The 18,340-nt window shown below is 37.8% G+C and overlaps 1 non-coding gene and 2 pseudogenes across 1 annotated transcript; 1 reads left to right on the top strand and 2 right to left on the bottom strand.

Annotated features, from left to right (window-relative positions):
- Positions 1 to 852: 852 nt before the first annotated feature.
- LOC119520674 lies at positions 853 to 987 on the bottom strand. The gene has a single exon (XR_005214214.1). It is a non-coding gene; the product is annotated as a small nucleolar RNA SNORA70 (small nucleolar RNA).
- A 9,880-nt stretch (positions 988 to 10,867) lies between these two features.
- LOC119520603 lies at positions 10,868 to 12,519 on the bottom strand (annotated as a pseudogene).
- A 4,519-nt stretch (positions 12,520 to 17,038) lies between these two features.
- LOC119520641 lies at positions 17,039 to 17,897 on the top strand (annotated as a pseudogene).
- Positions 17,898 to 18,340: the final 443 nt, after the last annotated feature.

Below are 18,340 nucleotides of genomic sequence, written 5' to 3'. Positions count from 1 at the left end.
TGTTAAGTACATTATTTGTTGGATACACACTTTAATCTCCCCCAAATTATTTCAATATTCAGCATTTCCACATTGGCAACCTCCAAGTTTTATGTGTAAGATAGATTTCTTTAACATGCCCTGTATTGCTTTAAAAGATTCAGAAAGAATAATTATAAATATATGTGTTACTCTTAATTGATTTCTTTTAATTTCACAACTAAATTGAGTTAATCCTACCTTAATTCCTTATCTCATATTTATCATCAGTCTTCATTCCCAATTCCACTTCTATTTTCCTTTCTATATAGACACCTCTACTAAGAAGGTTGATATATGTCCTTAAAAAGGCATACATCTTTATAAATAAAATATAATGTATATTTTAATGAGCATGCATATGTTGTTACATATGTTTGACATCTAATGTTCTCATTCAACTATTTTTTGATGGCCAGGAAGTAATTTATGGGTGGGCACAAACTGGTGAAGGCAGTGCTGGCAAAGCCTTCACAAGGGCAGGGCTGGCTACTTGTCCAAGTGGCCATGGTTGCAGATGTATTTGACCCCACAACCATCTGGGATGAGGTGCTTTTCAGCTACCACATCATCCAATTTGTCAGCATTAAACTTGGTAAAGACTGACTTCTTGGAGACATGGATTTTCTGGTGGTCAGAGAACTTGAACTTGGCTCTATACAGCTCCTTGATCACCTGCTTCTTGTTTTGAAGTTTGATGCTGATGGGCATAATGACTTGGCCTAAGCGAACCCTAGCCATTGTATCCCGGGGTTTTCCAAAGTCATTACACATACCTGTCTAGAGCTAGACTGTGGACTTCACGATGTCAGGCTAGGACTATCAACAGGAAAAGGCTGCCCACAAGGTTCCTTAGGGCAAACCATGCAAGCAACAGTCTGTGTACACTACTAATGAAGCTGCTGCATGCAGCCACTGCACACTGGGCTCCCATGGAGAGAGGGGAGTGGTCAGGTAAATTGTCTGAAGAGTCAACTATGTTTTTGAGATCTATCTATTTTACTACACATATACCAATTGTGTGCTGCCTTCTCGTCTCCACTAACATAACAGTAATATTGTGATATTGCTATAACCTGTGTCTACTCCCATTTAATAAATCCATTTGTTTCTTTAATAGTAAACATTTGGGTAATCCTTTAGTACTAAATTCTACATGTATCACCACAATTAACAACTTTGTGTGTGACCCTCTGCTGGTCATGATTTAACATTTCTCTGAAAAATATTCATGAGTGGATTGCTGATTCAAGACAAATAAACAAATTTATGTTCTAATGGATCCTTTCAAGATTATTTTTATCAATATACATTCCACTATCAATGTGCTAAGATTTCAGTCTCCTGACATCTTACTTATGAATATGTGCTACTTATGCATGTGATAAGGATTGAGATAAATAATTTAATTAGATTTAATTTGATAGAGCTAAATTCTTTCAATTTGTCTTGATAAATTGTTTTTATTTTTAATAATCAATTATAGGTCTGAGTTTGAAATTCAGTTACACACAGTATATGTCAAAAAATAAATCAGAGATTGTAACAGAGACAGATAAACACAAAATTTTAATATTTGGTTAATATTTCAACGTTTTCTGTAGTGAAAAAATGGACAATTTATGGTCATGCTGACAGTGATAGTTGTTGAAGTTACAGAATTGACATATATCTGTATTGCAGAGAGAGGTTGGCTGAATGCTGTTTTTTAGCTTTGTTTCATAGACACAGGCTAGACTATTTTTCATACTCCTTTGCAGTCAGTCAGGTATGTCAAAGTGGCTGAAATCTAGCCTGATGTCTGTGTGGAATTCCAAGATAATATTCACTATGAGCCGTTCTTTACATCACTTTGTTTCTCATGAATGACTTTCTACAATAGCTTGCTGGCATAGAATTTGTGTTTTCCAGTTGATGAACAATAAACTGTTGGTGAAATTTTGAAAAAGCCTGAGGGAGGGAGAAAAGATGAGAAAAGTAATAGCAGTGGAAGAGAAGATATTATTGAAAACAAACAAAAAAATTGTTTGTTTAAAGCCACATTGATTATTTTGTGATCAGGAAACAATATTATAAGTATTCATATCAGAACATCAAAATTTATGACATGCATTTCATAGAAGGTTCTAAATAACATGACATAATCTCATGAGTCCATGTCTAAATTGATACTTTTTGTGACAAAAAATGTTAATGACTGTTAACATTCAGTGATGTACTGTTAGATCTCTGAACTCTATTATGGAAAGATTAATTTTTCTTAAATTATTAGAAAACTCTTCTCACCATTGCATCTCAAACAGCTTTTGTGTTTAGAATTGCTTTGGAAGAAGTAAGCATTTTGATATTTGCATTTTAGTTCATTGAACCTCATGTACATTTTGTGAAATGAAATATAGTTTATTATTACAACTTCTGTGTCAACAATCTTCTTCTACCCAGATAATCCTTATTGCTTGTAAAAATGCCTTGATAGGCAGTAAAGTGACAAAACCTATCTGGGACAGCAGCTTGGAAGAAAAGGTGACAACTGAGGTCATAATTGTTGGAAGGACCTCAAACTCCATAGACTTATAAGTCTATTTTTGAGAAGGAAATAAAGTTTTGTAGTTCTTTATGGAGATGTAGAAAGAGAAAGAAGTTTGGAAAAGGAGATGAGTAGGAAGACAAAGGAGCCAGTAAAATGATAAAAGGCTAGGGGAGTATAGAAAATGAAGAACAAGTTGGGAATTCTCTTGTGGTGGAGGGGTATATTATTCTTAAAATTAGGAGGCCCAATGTTATGATATAAATTCCTGCATTGCTTAGAGGATTATGGCAGTGTAAATATCTGGAGTTGGGATCTGTGAAATTTCAGAGAGAAAAACATACTACTCATGTCAAATGTATCTAGACTTAAGGGAAAAGTTCCAGTATGGAAACTTAAGATTCCTTGATTATGCTTTTGAATTTAAAAACTAGGGAAACATGACAATTTCCATCTTCTTTTTTATAGTTGTTGATGCAGTATAAAAGTCTTTATATCCAGAGAGCATTGAGATGCATATAAAATGAGATAAAAAATAATAACTTTCAAAACACAATGAATTGCTCAATGAAACATTAGTGAAAATATCATGGATTTCAGTCACATCAAGTTGGGTTTAAATTTGCATAAATGCACTTATATACTTCTGAATTTGGGAAAGTATTGCCTATTTTTCATCTCAGATTCTTGAAGGGATTCAATGTACACTCCACCCAAGTTTTACATACTTGTAATATTTGCTGTCCAGGGCATCCCTAAATTATGGACTTGGGTCAGAGCTACAGCTTCTGCTGCAGCTAAGGAATGTAATTTCATAGTTATGCTGGACAGTTCTTTCTTTATGACTGTGCCCTGCCTTTCTGATTCCCCTAACTACTGCAAGGTTTTGCTCTCAATTTTTAGACACAAGGTCCCATAGAAACTCCCTGGACACCCAGATATGCACAACCTGGAATTTATGTCCATGGGGTTTACTTTGACCAGTAGGAGATCAGAGCTGGCAGATAAATTCCTTTTTCCTATCTTATTTCATCAGAAACTTGTGGTGGTTTGTTGATGTGCCTGGTAGGTTTATTGATTTCTTTCATCACTTCTGAATGAAAATACAATGTTTATGAAATCTTTGAGAAAAATACTTTTTGTTCATCTTTTATTTAAAGAGGATTCCTTGTACAGTTTGATAAGAACAAATATTGAAGCTTATTAATGTGGAATGGGTATATAATGTATCAACTTTTGTTGGATTATTTTATTGAACACTAGTAAATAGGAGAAATATAAGATACCAGATTGCTCATTTCCAAAAATATGCCAATATAGAAGTGGGAGGCAGAATAATACCCACCCTCCCAAAGATGTCCTAGTCCTAATTCCCAGAACCTATAGATACGTTACTTTTCATGGAAAAATGAACTTTGCTGATGGAATTAGTAAAGGATCTTGAGATGAGATGAGTGCCCTGGATTATTTCAGTGTTTCCAATGTAATCACAAAAGATTTTATAGAGGAAAGAAGGAATGAGGAGCATTAGATGAATAGAAAGTGGTGTGATGACAGAATCAGAGGTTGGAGTGATGCAATCGCTGGCCTGAATGGGGTCCATGAACAAGGTATGAGGACAGCCTCTATGAACTGGAAAAGGCAAGTGTGATGGTTTGAAGCTGTATGCACCCTGGAAAAGATCATGTTATTTTAATCCATTCCTGTGTGTGCAGCCTTATTTTAGGTAGAACCTTTAGATTAGGTTATTTCAACTGAGATCTGATCCATCTTGAATGAGGTGGTCCTTAATCCTCTTACTGGAGTCCTTTATAAGAAGATAAAAGACAGAAAAGGCCCCCAGAGAAGCTGAGAGAGGAAACTGCTGAATCCATAAGCTGAAAGCAATGAAACCAGGGAGGGAAGGACTAGCAGATGTCACCATGTGTCTTACTGTCTGACAGTGGATCCCAAGTTTGCAGGTAGCCAGCCAGTCTTCAGGGTGAAAGCATCACCTGTTGATGGCTTGAGTTGGAGATTTTCATGGCCTAAGAACTGTAAGCTTGTAAGTTAATAAATCCCCATTGTAAAACCTGACCAATTTCTGTTATTTTGCATTTCATAAGCTTTAACAAACTAAATGAGGTTTTGGAACTGAGTGGGGTGCAGCAATTTCAAATACCCAAAATACTGCAACAGCTTTATAAATGGTGTGTTAGAAATTGTAGTAAGGTGTAATGTATGGATCAAACCAACATGAACCATAAGCAGATAGCTGCCCTGCATGACAGCAGGTGCCATGCCAGCCTGTCTATAAGGGAATGACAACCAAAGATACATGTAACAAAGGAAGTAACTGAAGCCTAACAGTGTTTACCTAGGAGTTTTGAGAATAGTTAATAGATCACCTGTGTCTCCACCAAGGGGTAGGCTCCCCCACTGTGGACATGCTGGTGAAACTAAGGTAAGGAAGTCTTTGTGCTCTGTTTTCAACTCTTTTTGTTAGTGTCATGCATTAGAAGTATATCATGCAAGAACATAGCTATATTTATGGTGTTAACCTGTGGGAAACATGCCTTTAAACAGCCCATTTCAATACTATTCACCTTCAGTAAAACTCTGATACTTATAATCCCAGTAACAAAAAATTGTCACCCCTATCCATTCCCATACCTTTGAATTCACCATCATTAACATATTTGAACATATGAGATTATCATTCCCCCTCACTAGCTTCTATCACTAGGTCCCCAATATTCTCCATTATAAGAAATTCACTTTACATTGTTCAAAGAGATCATAGAAGTGGTAACATACACACTCTCTCCTTTTGTGTCTGACTTATTTCATTCAGCACTATGTCTTCAGGGTCCATCCATGTTTCCATGTGTTTCAGGACCTGGTTCTTTCTTACTGATGCCTTGTATTCCATCATGTGTATATACTGCATTTTGTTTATCCATTCATCTGTTGGAGAACACTTGGATTGTTTCCATCTCTTGGCAGTTGTGAACAATGCTGCTATGAACATTGGTGTACAAATGTCTGTTCATGTCACTGCTTTCAAAACTTCTGGGTACATACCAAGAAGTAGCATTGATGGATCCTAGGGTAATTCAATATCAGTTTTCTGAGAAATCACTGAGCTGTCTTCCACAGCATCTATACCATTATACATCCCCATAAGCAATGAATAAGAGTTACAAATCTCCACATACTCTCTAACATTTATTGTTTCCTGTTTGTTTAATGGCAGCCATTCTTATTTCTGTGGGAAATACTTCCAGAACCCTGTCAGTTTCCTTACCAACTTCTATCACACCCCACTCTACTTCAGCTACCAAAACAGACTAACACATCAATACTCTTTCTTATACTGTAATTCAGTGACACTGAAGCCTCCTTCCTTAGTCACATGTCTTTACTTCTGCCAAAAAACTTAGTCTTATCCCATTATGTGACTTCTAATTGCTCATATTCTTCTCATTATTTTGCTCTGGTAGCTCCTTCTTCCCTTTTCAGCCTATTGTTTTCCTTAAATTGTTTAAAACCTCTTTTGTATTATTCATTACTTTCTGTTTTGATTCTTTAAGGTTTTATCTCTTTGTTGTCTTGTATAGAGAAATGAATGGGGAGAGTGCTAACATTATTTTTATTTCTAACTGTACCTAGAATTATGCTAAATATTTTGACATAATTGTCTCATTATTCTGCAGGACAGTCCTAGAAGATAGAATTATTTTCATGTCTGGTGAAGGACTTGTACAAAAAAACTACAAAACACTGTTAAAAGAAATTCAGGAAGACCTACACAAATGACAAGAAACCTCATTTTCATGGATAGGCAGACTTCATTTTTTAAGATTTCAACCTCTGAAAGGGATCTACAGATTCAAAGCATTAGCTCTCAGAACTACAGCAGACATTTTTGCAGACATGGAGAAGATAATCCTTAAATTCATATGAAATTGAAATTCAAATGAAGGGTCCTTGAATAGCCAAATCAATGTGGAGAAAGAAGAGCAAAATTGAAGGTCCCACATACTATCAGACAGCTATGACAAACACCACAAAATAGGCTGGCTTAAACAACAAAAATATATTGACTGCTGATTTCAGCAGCTTGGAGTCCCAAATCAAGGCATTGGCAAGGCAATGATGTCTCCCCAATGTCTATTGCATTCTGGTGGTTGCTTGCCAATGGTTCTTTAGGTTCCTTCACTTACATTTCTGCATGGTAATTTTTCTCTCCTTGTGTCTGCTTTTCTGTTTTCCATTGACCTGTATCTTCTGGCATCTCCCAGAGTTTTTTCCTAACTGCAGCCGAATTTCTTCCTCTGACTCCATTTATTATGTATTGAGACTTCCCATGGTTCAGTTAGGGCACACCAGAACTAAAAATAACATTGTGTAAAAGTCCCATTTATATGAGAAACACACACAGGAATGCAGATTATTAAAAACATGTCTTCACTTGGGGTGTATAATCAAGCCTACCACACTTCCTAATTTCAAAAATTACTACAAAGCTTTTCACTTGAATTGTACAGTTAATTTTCCAATAAATATTTTACTTTTAAGATACAAATATACTACTTAAGAAAATTACATTGGATAAGCAAAGTTCTGATTTAGTCTCAATTATTGGATCTAATCCCATCACTGGATTACAAAATTTCAATTGTCATAATATTTTTTTTTTTTTAATCATCATTTTATTGAGATATATTCACATACCACGCAGTCATACAAAACAAATTGTACTTTCGATTGTTTACAGTACCATTACATAGTTGTACATTCATCACCTAAATCAATCCCTGACACCTTCATTAGCACACACACAAAAATAACAAGAATAATAATTAGAGTGAAAAAGAGCAATTGAAGTAAAAAAGAACACTGGGTACCTTTGTCTGTTTGTTTGCTTCCCCTACTTTTCTACACATCCATCCATAAACTAGACAAAGTGGAGTTTGGTCCTTATGGCATTCCCAATCCCACTGTCACCCCTCATAAGCTACATTTTTATACAACTGTCTTCGAGATTCATGGGTTCTGGGTTGTAGTTTAATAGTTTCAGGTATCCACCACCAGCTACCCCAATTCTTTAGAACCTAAAAAAGGTTGTCTAAAGTGTGCGTAAGAGTGCCCACCAGAGTGATCTCTCGGCTCGTTTTGGAATCTCTCTGCCACTGAAGCTTATTTCATTTCCTTTCACATCCCCCTTTTGGTCAAGAAGATGTTCTCCGTCCCACGGTGCCAGGTCTACATTCCTCCCTGGGAGTCATATTCCACGTTGCCAGGGAGATTCACTTCCCTGGGTGTCTGATCCCACGTAGGGGGGAGGGCAGTGATTTCACCTTTCAAGTTGGCTTAGCCAGAGAGAGAGGGCCACATCTGAGCAACAAAGAGGCATTCAGGAGGAGACTCTTAGGCACAAATACAGGGAGGCCTAGCCTCTCCTTTGCAGCAACCGTCTTTGTAATGGTCACAGCAGCTTTATTTTTACTAGCTAAAACCTGGAAACAACTCAGATATTCATAATAGTTAAATTAAGTCTGGTATATCCATATGTATTAGTCAAGTTTCTCCAGGGAAACTGAACCAATATATAAATATAATGAGATTTATTACAAGAATTGGCTTACATGACTAAGGGGGTAGGCAAGTCCAAATTCTGTAGGGTAGGTTACAAGCTGGGAACTCTGATGAATGTTTTTGATGAATTCCCTAGGGGAAGCTGGCTGAAGTAGAGATGTAAATTCTTCCTTATGACTGTTGAAATCATCACTTCTCCTTTTAAGGTCTTCAACTGATTGGATGAGATTTTTCTCAGTGTTGAAGGCAATCTCCTCAATTAACTGTAGAAATAATCAGTTATAGATGCAACCAACTAAGTGATGATTTCAATCCACAAAATATCCTTATGGTAACAATCACACCAGTGCTTCCTTGACAAAACAACTGGGCATCACAACCTAGCAAAGTTGACACATGAACTCAACCATCACACCATACAATGGAAAACTACTTGGCAATAAAAATGAATTAACTATGGGTACAAGCGACAATATACATGAATCTTAAAAGTCATGAAAAAATAATGAAAGAAGATAGATCAAAGAGTATGTCCCAGTTTGCTAATGCTGCCAGAATGCACAACATCAGAAATGGATTGACTTTTATAAAAGGGGTTTATTTGGTTACACAGTAACAGTCTTAGGGCCATAAAGTGTCCAAGACAACACATCAGCAATCAGGTACCTTCACTGGAGGATGGCCAATGGCATCTGGAAAACCTCTGTTAGCTGGGAAGGCATGTGGCTGGCATCTGCTTGCTCCTGGGTTGCATTTCAAAATGGCATTATCCAAAATGTCTTCATCAGCTTCCAATGGCTGTCTTCAAAATGTCTGTCTCAGCTACAGCTAGCTGTAAGCTCATTCCCTCTGAGCTTTTATAGCACCCCAGTGAACTAATCAAGGCCCACACTGAATGGGCATGGCCAGACCTTCATGGAAATACTGAACCAATAGGTTCCAACCTAATCCACACTAATACATCTGCCCCCACAAGATTACATCAAAGAATATGGCTTTTTCTGGGGGAAATAATACATTCAAACTGGTATGGAGTACATATTACATGATTCTTATATAAAACTCCAGAAAAAGCAAACTAATCTGTAGTGGCAGAAAGCAGGTCAGTGGTTGCTTGATGGGTGGCAGAGAGAGGGATAAAGAGACAGGAAGAAATTTTGGAGGGGTGATGGATTTGGGGGGGTGATGGATATATTCACTAACTTGATTGTGGTGATGGTCTCTAGGGTGTATATAATGTCAAATTTTATCAAAATGTACATTAAATATATGAAGTTATCTATGTAAATTATTCCTCTAAAAGTTATTCCTGTTAGTATGACAAATAGCAATGAAATAAGAAGTTTCCTAATATTAACTCAGTTCCTTTATTTTCAGGAGTTAAGCTTTTTAATTCTCTCAAACATTTTTTTTCTGAGAATAAGAGGTTTTTTTTTAAATTAGATATTCACTAAATGTAATAATCATTCTTCCTACCAATAGTTTCTTGTACATCTTTTTATGTCTCCTGTTTTCACCAAACCAAACCAACTGAAAAGTGCTTTAAAAAAAAAAAATGAAAACCATCACAGTTCATGTATTTGAAATGTAAGTATACACATTTTAATTTATTTTAACAATATATTTATATTTTAAAAACAGGACATGTGTACATATGATTAGATAGCATGACTGATAGAGACCAAGTCCACACAGGTAAGCTTCTGAGAACCATTTAATGTGTTGTCCACAGTATTAGTACATGCAGAATAAGAATAAATAATGGTGTTTTTGGGAGAACAAGTAGTGATTGACTAGGTGGAGAGAGAAGGAGCTGCATTGTGGAAACTCTTACAGGAACACCTCCCCAGAACTGACATGCAAAATTCCAAATCTTCATGGCAGAAATGGTCCAACACATTCAATGTATGTGTATGTGTATGTGTATGTGTATGTGTATGTGTATGTGTATGTGTATGGCTGGCAACTGCAATGGGGAGAACAACGCAGGCAGAGTGGGCACAGGGGTGGAGGAACCAGATCCAGAGAAAAATTCTGAAGAAAGAGTTCAGAAAAACAAATGTGTTCATACACACATAACCCCACAAATGTCATTGTACTATAATAACAGAACTGTACACGATTAACCCAGGCTTTCCCAGCCTCTCTGTTACTTCTTTGGAATAAGTCAGGCTACTCAATTTCTGATACACAAAGACATGCTCATGAGGAGGAGGGCTGCCCTGTGGGCACAGGCCTTCCAGTGAGAGCAAAGCTAACAGAAGTACAGCATTAATTGCACATCTCTAAATTAAAAAAAGACCTTAATTGCTAATTACAAGTATACGAGCCAGAATCACCTCTGTCCCATAGCCCAAGGATAGGCACAATATGTCATTATCCCACACAATGGAGAGAAATAAAACAAGCCCTTGAGTATGCTTCAGCAAGTGAAATTAGGAGTACAGAAAGAAAATAGGTCCCTATATGCTAAAATTTGCACTTACTGCTATAAACTTAAGTTTTAATGTATTTCTTGAGTAAAAATAAAACCAAGTCTCTGAGGACCCACTGAATAAATGATGTAACACTCATTCATGTCTTAAGTTAATCCCATGATCATGGAAGCCATTCAGGGTTTCAAGCAAACCTAAACTGAAGAATAATTAAAGCCACCCCCAGATAATTAGGTCAAGGAACAGGAAGCCACTCAGGGCTTTTCAGGATTGGCTGTTGGTGGAATTGAGGATTCAAGAAGAAGCATCAGATTTGGAAGCCTTTGAAAGTTCTCATGCTCAGGATGCTGCCATTGAGATCCAGGTTCTCCTTGTTGGCTCCATGCCTGGTGGCATGGGACATTTTTTTTCCCTCTGAATAAGTGAAAGTGATGACTGGTTTGCTGCCAGAAGGTGGACTGCCCTCCCAAAGATAGGCCAAATGCTGCTACTGACTGTGACATTGGAGATGGTGGTAGTGTTCAGCTTGCAAGCTTTGCCTAGCGTGCCGGGCATCAGTCTTTACCACTTGCTGGGTGTGCAGGGAGCACTGCCCTAGAGTCTCTGCTTTTTGTTGTTTAGTTGTCTTTCCTGGTTGGCTCTCTCTTTCTCCAATCAATATATCTCCCATTGTTCTGTCACATACTCCATGAATTTCTACCCATTTACCACAAATGCCTTTGAATGATCCTGTTCCCACATTTCAGTCTGTGCCTTCACCTCTTCTTTCAGCTTAGGAAGTGGTTTTTGGAGCTTGGCTTGTTGCTTTTCTTTTAAAATTTTTCTCTCACGCTTTGTAAACCAGCTTGGATCTGAAGCTTTTCTCTCAAACTCCAAGAAAAACTTCCAGGTTTCTTCCCACTTCTGAACACCTTCAAAGAGTTCTTTGTGAACTTCATACTAATGCTTTAAATGCTCAATTGGGCATCATGCAGCTGGAGCAGATTTTCTGTGTAGTCCTCAGACTAGTAGGGGGCAAAAGCTTGTCTTTGCTCCTGGCTGTAAAAACACTGGTCCCAATACCGAGCCAGCTCCATTCAAATTGCTCAATCACTTTCTTCATGTTTTGCATCTTCAATTCTTCTAAACAATCCACTTTCAGTTGAAGCACTTTCTTGACTTTGGCCTTTGACCAGGTCATAACTGTGGCCACTGCTTCTCTCTCCTCTGCAGGTATTTGCAACCTGTCCCAGAGCATGCAAACCCTCACACACAGCTTCATTTTGTGACTTACACATTTCCAGCTGCTGTAGCAACATTTGTACTGTTGCAATATTCTCCAAAGATAAGCAAATGGCATCTTCACCTTTACACACCACATCTCTTTCAAAACTTGTGTCTGGGGTTTGATCTAATTCTTCCATACATGGTATGATCTGTCTCTTTATGTTGAAAAACTCTCCACATCTAGATGCCTTTTTTTCTCTCAAAGTTGTCACATGTTGCTTGAACTGGTTCAGCTCTTCTAAGCTAAGCTGGGAACTGAGGCACTATCAGTGTTGCAATGAGGCATGTAAAGAATTTCACATAGTTCTTGATCTTGTTCTTGAAGTAGTTTCAGTTCCTGTTTTCTCTCCTTCTTCTGATTTCACATCAATTCCACATGAGTGCATAACTACTTTTCTAGTTGCAAGACGGTTGTCTCTCCTTCTTCCTGAAATGGCTCGACATGTAACTCACTGCAGAGGGTACTCAGCTCTTTTGACAGACAGATATGCTTTTGATGAGCCTTGACTTCAGGCTTTCTTCCTCAGCAATCATCATATCCAGGATATCTCTGGTATCCTTCTTTACAACCTCAGTTCTTTGTAACTGCTGGTCATCTGGTATCCCAATTAATTCCCATATTTCCTGAAGGTGTTTCAAGGCTTTTTGGAGACATACTATGGACTCCTCAGCCAGAACCTTACTTCTCTTCATAGCAGATGCTCCAAGCAGCCAGGTGTCAGGGCCCCAGACTTACTCCATGAGGGTCTGAACACAGCAAGAACTGGCACTCTCTCTTAGGGTAGCAGTTCCCTTGTCAAAATATTTTTAAGAAACATATGCACACACATACACATACCATACAATGGCATAATAAACAAATAAACACACATCTCCATCACCCACCTTTAACACATTTTTTTAATATTACAGATAAACTATATTTCCATTGACTCAAACCCCATCCTTTCCCATGTACAGGAAACTTGATTATGATGAATTTTTGAGTTTTTCCAAATCATTTTTAATGCATTTACTGTTATGCCCTTGGATACACACACACATACACACATATAATTCCTAATGATGTATTTATAATTTAGTATAGTTGATTTATGTGATTTTGTGTTTGCATGTTTTTTCATTCAGCAGTAAAAATTTGATATATACTCTTGATTGTTATGGGTTGAGTTCATACATTCAAACTAAATGTTCATTTTTGCTGCTTTAGAGCCTTTTCTATTACAAATGATAGTGCTGTTCACATCTTTTTTATGCTTCACTTTTGCACATATGACAATCTAAATTGCCTATATACTTGACCTTTCACTATAAATTGAACACTCCATTTCACTCCATAATGATACTGGCATTTATGCCAAATATATCTTGTTTGCTAATATGCATAAGTTTATTCCTGGGCTTTGTGAAATCACATTTTTAGTTTTCTTATGTAACAGTATCATTTGGCCTTGATATATAGAATTAAGTAAGTTTTTCCAACTGTACTGTACCATTTTTTGAGCTAATCTCTAAAAAATTCCCAGTTCCATTATGCCTTCTTGGGTTTTGCTGAACAAAACTCATCAACATATTCATTGGGAAGGCACATTCTGCTTGAATTTAAAGTTTGTGTGGGGACCCAGAGCCCAGACCTCCTCCCATTCATAATGAAAGTGAGTTATTTCACATAGTCACCTACTTGACCAGGACAGATGCTAAAAGTCATCGGACCACCCCAGGGGGGCAGGGAACAATGTATTGTGAAAAAAGCATTGAAATTTCCCTCCTGTGATCACTGTTGGTAACAAATCTCCACACCCAGGTGTCACAAGACCCTGCTGAAACTCTGGTCTTATACCCTATGTAATGTCCTTGCCCTAACCCTTATAAACCACACCATGGCACCCCTGCTCTTTGCAGGGCTCTAACTTCCATCTTTTCTGGCCAGCCGCCGCTGGGAAGAACTCTCTCCTATAAGTAAGTCTGATTAAACTCATCCCTAACTCCATGCCTGGCATGTTCTTTGGTCTTTGGGCTCAGCTTGGATTGAACATTTGGCCAGCCAGCCAGGAGACCAAAGAGCCACCAGCCATAGTGGTCATGAGTCCTGGGAAGGGAAGATCCATGAGGGAAATCCAAAATTAGCCTGTGTCATCATGTTGGGAAGAGTGGCTGCACTTCTGGATGAATGGGGACCACAGCAAGAGTATGGGGAAGCCATGAAAACTCTGGCAGGATTGCTGTTTTGTAACAAATAGCAAGACAACTAAATATGAGTAAGAAGAAAAGGAACTCCCAAGTAGAATTTCATGCTATGGTCCTTGTTAGGAGACTTGAGGATGACTATCAAGGCAGAACAAGCACCAAAAGCTACTATGTGCTGTTTAGAGGAGAAATTGAAGCTAGAAAGAGATGTGCACCTTGCCCAAGCAGAAACGAAGGACTCTGATTGGCTTCTCTGGGTTGATGATCAGTTAAATAATCTGGCGTTCAGATATGCTTAAGTCAAAGGCTGTTAGTTGCCTCAGGCTCAAGTCCAGAGGAGTTTAGCTGCACTGGGTTGGGACCTCAAAACCTGGGGCACTATAGACTGCTCCTCAGAAGAAGAAGAGGAGGAAGAATGGGAGGTAGAAGAGGAGAAAGAGCCCCAACAGGTGCACCCCATGTAAAACATAAATGGAAGGCATCACAAGATCAGTCTACTGGAGTTCAGCAATTCCAAATGCCTAGACAGATATAACACATTATTATGACAGTCTATAGCTCTGTTGTATTGGATGATTTAGGGCAGTGGTATAGACAAAATCTAGGGAGTCCCTACCCAATTGGCTTCTGAGGTTTTAGTACAATGGAGCAGATGGTGGAGTGCTCTCTGGAGTGGAGATGAGTAAATTGGTATCTATTATCACCCACCTTTCACTATGACAATTCTTGTGTGCTATGTCAGCTTATGCAAAAACTGCCTACTTGTTGGAAAGGCTGGTTGATGGATGTAAGGGTCCATGGCCTAATGAAGGGGATATACCACAAAATACCCCCCACTGGAAAACAATGGAGGAATTTTAATATGCTTTAAGGGGGCTAGGAATGAAGCATGCAATCTGTGCTGCAGCCATTTTATTTCCTGACACTGAGGCTTTTACCATAGGAATGTGAAACATGGTATTGCATACTACTCCCAACAATTACTATGGGCCTTTCCTGAATATCCTAAGTCTGCCAGTAGGATAGCCCATTTCCCTTGTTGCTCAGGCTATAGCTGACTTCAAAAAGTTGGAAGGCTATTGAAAATGGGGATGAGAGTAAGGGCAATGAGAAAGCCTCCCTGTAAACATGACAGACCTCATCAGGTATCCCACAAGCAGATGTGGATGGCTCTCCTGCAAGTAGAAATAGTAACTATAGATAAGCAACCTAATCTTCTCCTAGTAAAACTATGGAGCATACTGCCTAAGGGCCAGAGATTTACTAAAGTGAACTCCCAAGCCTCTGAGGGAGAAAGGAAGTCAGAAAAGAAACCACTGTTTGGAGGGTGAGCCTGGGAGCCTCTGCTGCCCTGGAGGAGACATAGCAAGTCCATTCCCTCTCCTGTAGGGGAGAATGATGTGGTCCCTCAGTGTTAACAACAGCTGGGGATCCCTGGGGTTGGAGGCCATGTAGAGAAATAGATAACTTGAACATATCATGTTGTGTAAAATAAGCCATTCCCAAAAAGACAAATGTTTCATTATTTCTCTGATATGAAATGATTAGAATCTCCAAAATTATAGAATCAGAAACTGGAATACCAGTTACTGGAGCCCAGAGTGGCTGGAGGTAATAGGGAGTTAATATTGAAGTGGTTCAGAGTTTCTGTTTGGAGTGATAGCAAACTTTGATAATTAATAGTGGTGATAGTAACACAAAATTTTGTATTTTTTTAACACCACTGATTTATATTTATATGAAAGTGGATACAATGGAAAATGTTATGGCATACATATTTTGCAGAATAATTTTTTTTAAAGACATAGAACTGTACAATACAGAGTGAACTTTAAGGTAATTATAGTGGCAGTTAATAGTATATTTATAATAATGTTTCAAATATGTAACAAAAGCTCCACACTTATACAAAGTGTTACTAGGGAAAAGTGTGTTTGGAGGTTGTATATTGGATGTCTGGACGTTCTCCATGATGTTTTCCTATAAATCTACAACTTCTCTAATAAAAACAGAAAAAAAATATATCTCTTCATTTAAAATATAAGAACACTATCAACTTCTAATTTCATTAACTCCTACAAATTTTAGTTATTTTCTCTATATTTTATTATATATTTATATATTACAAGGCTAAAAAATGTTATTTTCATTGTACACTGTTGACATTTACAGAAATTTCACATATTTCCCATTACTTTCATGCATCATTTCTTTTTTGTAGATTCAGTTTTTCCTCTGGTATAATTTTCTTCATGCTGGAGAACTTCAGTTTTTCTTGTACTGCAGGCCTTTTGGCAACAAATATTCTGAGCTTTCATTTATCTTCAAAGTCTCCATATCACACTCAAGTTTCATAAAAAAAATTCACTAGATATAGAATTATTTTTTCTTTTTGCCTTTTCACACTTTGTAGATTTTCCTTCTAGAATTATTGTTTCTTGTAGGAGTCCAGATATAATTGATGTGACCCCACCCCCCACCCCTCTCCAGAAGTCCCCCTGAATCCCCCATCCTGCCACATAATTTGTTCTCTCTCTCCATGTCTGGCTACTTGGAAGTATTTCTTTCTCTTTCATTTTCTGTAGCTTGATTGTGATGTACTTCTGTGTGAGATGGGAAGAGTGATGTGTGTATGTTTATGTATTGGATTTAATTTTGAGGGGATGCTCAGAATTACTTAGAATTGCAAGTTGATATTTCTCTGCAAAATTAATAAAATTTCAGAAACTTTTTCTCTGTATTTTTAACCCATGTAGATTATATTCTTATTTATTTAAGCAGTGCTGTTGTTATTGTTTCTCTTTTAGTTCCTCAGTTTGAGAAACATTTATTTCAATTCAGGTTTTATTAAAGTTGTTTCTGAACATTACATTTCATTCTTAGTTTTCCTGATTTTGTTTTAGTGTTTAAGAACCTTTCTTCACTTAAATTGTTTGCCAGGAAAAAGAGTATCAAAGAACTCATGCCAAAGTGACCAATTCCTTTATGACACAGGAAATATCAATAAAAGTGTGCATAATCCATAAGAAAAGTGTTAGAGACAGTCTTTTATGAAGTCATCAGGGTAGATGTCCTGGACAGTGGTAATTCTGCTCATCTAACCTTAGTGAAGAAGCCTGAGCTGGGTGTCACATTAACAAAAGTCCACTGTTTGTCACTTACACAGCTTTCAAAATGTGTTTTCATGGATGCAGATACTTTGGTCCTAGAAAATACTGATGATTTTTTTTGAGAGAGATAAATTGTCAGCAGCACCAGACCCAGGGTGGCTTGATGCTTCAATTCTGAAGTCTTTGTTTACCAACCTTCAGATGAAATGCACAATCAGCCGCTGCATCTGGCTTCTGAGCAAGGTAGTTTTGATGGTGGGGACCATGGTTTACTGAACCCATTTTTTAGCAGCTGGACAACAACAGATATCAGAGAACACCTGCCATTTATTTTTAACCTTAGCAGCATTTCTATATACTCCTACCTCTCAGCATTTAAAGAAATTGGTAAATACCAAAGTGGTGCTTTTCCTGGTTTGAAACAAACCATGGAGTTATGCTTATGATCCCAAAACAAAAAGTGTCAAATATGATGCCCATGATCCCATGATAACTCATCCAGAGTTTCTCAACCTGTGGTGGGACATTTTTGCCACCAATGTGTTATCCCTGCTTCAACAATTCGGCCTTGCCAGAGACACCTTCTTATACCTAAATGTGGAAGATGCATCTGGAGCCACAGCACCTCTGTTCCTTGGGGAGATCCCAACTGCAGCACAGCCTTTTGTATCCTCAGGAGAATGGAAGGAGTGGTGGGAACAGGGCCAAGCTGTTTACATGGGAGCAGATTCCTTTGACAACATCAAGAGGAAACTTGACTCTTACCTTCAGTAGAAACATTGTCATTTTTCTGTGAACACATCCATGGGCACTTGTTTTTAACTCAGTATTTAGAACTGTGTTGAGAAAGGTCTGTTACAATTGCTAGAGGTTTTCACTAAACTCATCAGATGAAGGGTTTTTGGAGGACAACAGGTGAGAACAGGGCAAAAGTTATAAAGTAGCACTTCTGTTACATGGACAGTGTTCTGTTTTTAAATCCTACACTTCTTCAGTTAATGTTTCAGAAATTCTGAATTCTGATTTGCCAATGTATGTGGTAAGGGAAATCCAACATTCGAAGCCTAAAATTTGTGGAACCAGACTTCAAATCCATCTCTCTTCAGAAAGGGGATGTGGCATCTGTCCCTTGCTTGCTTGTTGAACCCGTCACTAGGCCTGCATTTTAAAATTGTCCAGAGGTTTCCAGAGTGATTGTAATTCTGCTTTCAGTTAAA

Source organism: Choloepus didactylus, chromosome 25 (genome assembly GCF_015220235.1).
Source record: "Choloepus didactylus isolate mChoDid1 chromosome 25, mChoDid1.pri, whole genome shotgun sequence".
NCBI lineage: Eukaryota > Metazoa > Chordata > Mammalia > Pilosa > Megalonychidae > Choloepus > Choloepus didactylus.
Note: the sequence above shows the minus strand (reverse complement) of the source record. Positions and strands in the feature narration are given on the sequence as shown.